This window comes from Acyrthosiphon pisum, chromosome X (genome assembly GCF_005508785.2).
Source record: "Acyrthosiphon pisum isolate AL4f chromosome X, pea_aphid_22Mar2018_4r6ur, whole genome shotgun sequence".
NCBI lineage: Eukaryota > Metazoa > Arthropoda > Insecta > Hemiptera > Aphididae > Acyrthosiphon > Acyrthosiphon pisum.
In genome coordinates this window covers 93901053-93903364 of record NC_042493.1, presented here as the reverse complement: position 1 = coordinate 93903364, position 2312 = coordinate 93901053, and the positions used below count along the sequence as shown (strand labels likewise).

At 27.4% G+C, this 2312-nt stretch overlaps 1 non-coding gene across 1 annotated transcript; it reads right to left on the bottom strand.

Annotated features, from left to right (window-relative positions):
* Positions 1-662: 662 nt before the first annotated feature.
* On the bottom strand, positions 663-735 carry TRNAK-UUU. The gene has a single exon. It is a non-coding gene; the product is annotated as a tRNA-Lys (tRNA).
* Between the last annotated feature and the right edge of the window lie 1577 nt (positions 736-2312).

The following is a 2312-nucleotide window of genomic DNA, read 5'->3' as shown; positions in this document are numbered from 1 at the left end:
ATAATTATTACATTTTAGATTTAATACATTTTGTAAAAAATCGAACTTTAAATTCTTATAAAAAAATTGTGCCCATGTATTTTTAATATTTTTAACCTGCTATTGTTACAATATAAATCAGGATTCGTATTCAATTTTGACACTTTTTGGCCCAACAAATAAAATGTTATTGATATTTATCGGAAAAAAACTAAAAAAATAAAAAATTTTAAATTGTCTGTAAACAGCTCAGAACAAGTTGAAATATTTTGAACATTTTATCAAGTATAGGAATTGATAAAATAAACATATCATATTAATCACAAGTGTCTACGGTTATTCGTTTTTGAAATACAACAAAATAAGAAAATCGTCACATGAGAAATAATATAATAATAAAGTAATTAATCAGTAATAATTATTTAAACTTAGTTAAATAAAACAGAGAGATATTTAATACGAATTATTTGGGTTGTTTTGACCAAAATACAAGTAAGGTTTACAGGTTTACAGGTTTACAGGTTTAAAATGATATCCAATCATAATAACTATTTTAATTTCTATAATGCATGGTAATTAAATATTATTTGTTGAATATTATAGGTATTGTTGTAATGCTAAGTTGTAATGCTGATTTTTCATAAAAAATATAAATACAATAAAAAAATTTAAAAAATTATTTTCGCCCGGACAGGGACTCGAACCCTGGACCCTTAGGTTAAAAGCCTAATGCTCTACCGACTGAGCTATCCGGGCTTATAGCAACAGTTGTTATTTTAAGTGATGTTCAATAACTGTTTTTTACAAGGACTGATATCAGAACATATTAATATGTATTGTATATTAAACAATGTGAACAAATTTTAACTTCAAATATATTATATATTATATATTATCATATACATTTTACTTTCTGGTAAACTTTTTTTTTCGTAAGAGGTAAGATAACTTATTACATAGAAACCTTGTATTACATTTTCAGATTTTCGATACACATTTTTTTAAGAGCTCAATGTTTTAAGAAAAACTAAATAAATAATAATTTCAAATTGCAAATATCTGTATTCTATACAGATCGTGTAACAGAAGTCAGAAATAATCGGAAATAACTGACAGATGAAATAACCTTTTTTCTAATAAATATTTAAATATTGAAATTTTTTTTATATATATACCTAATATATAAATTATAGGCGCTTGCTCTACAAATATAGTATATACAGTATATTATTAACTTTTTTAAATATTATTCCTTTTTTTTTGGAAAAATAGATGCCAATTTGTAAATCTAATTCTTGGACACATTTTAATGGAAAAAAAAAATTATTTAAGCTGTGTAGTTTATTGTTTTTATTTGTCAGGTCTTTCTGTTATACTCTGTATATACCATGTTACCATAAAAACGGAGTATCTAACAGCCACAATGGCGGATCTATGATTTTTTTTATGGTGGGTGCTAGTTTGCGTATAATAGTCGTAATAGGTACTTATTAGTTATTATTAAAAAAAAATTAATAATTTGAAGCATAAATGGCTAGGAAAATCAGTCTTGCAATGTGCATTTGTTTTGAATACTATACATAAAGAATTTGACATATAATTAATTATTAAGATACATAATTCAATAATTGTATCAATACATTGAATAATCATTTTATTTGTTTTTAAATATATGTAGATACCTGGTACATCTCGCGGAAGCATTGCGAAAGCAGTACCCGCGGCGCCGTTGGCTCAAACTCGAAAAAAAAAAAAAGATACCTGGTACATAATACAATGTATGAATTTTAAAATTTTATCCTAGTGATCCGAGTCACCAAATTCATATTCATTATTTCTAGTTTTTTTACTAAAATAAGATGTTATACTGGTATTTGCTTGACTGGAATTTCTCTAAATATTCTTGTTCATTTCATTCATAGTAAATTAGTAATGTTAAAATATTCGATGCAATAAAAACAAATTTTTTACTTTTGAAACCCGTGAACCAATTACCGAAAAAATTAAATGGCAAATGGTAAACAAGCCGGCCCCGCTAGCACATCCCACCAATGTGTGCGTTTAAATGAACGTTTAACATCGGGTAAACAAGGGTGTAACTAAATGTTGGTGATATCTGTGCACGAACTTGCTGCCGACAAAATTGCGGTAAGTCATACGAACAAGTGTACATCAAAAACGCCACCACAACGGCCCACAAGAGGCCGTACCAAAAATTATACCTACCTAATTTTCAATAATAATTAATAATACGCGGGACGGTGAGTGCTTCAGCACCCTAAGCACCCTCCCCATCCTAACAGAAAAAGTGGAAATTGTTGAGCATGTATAAA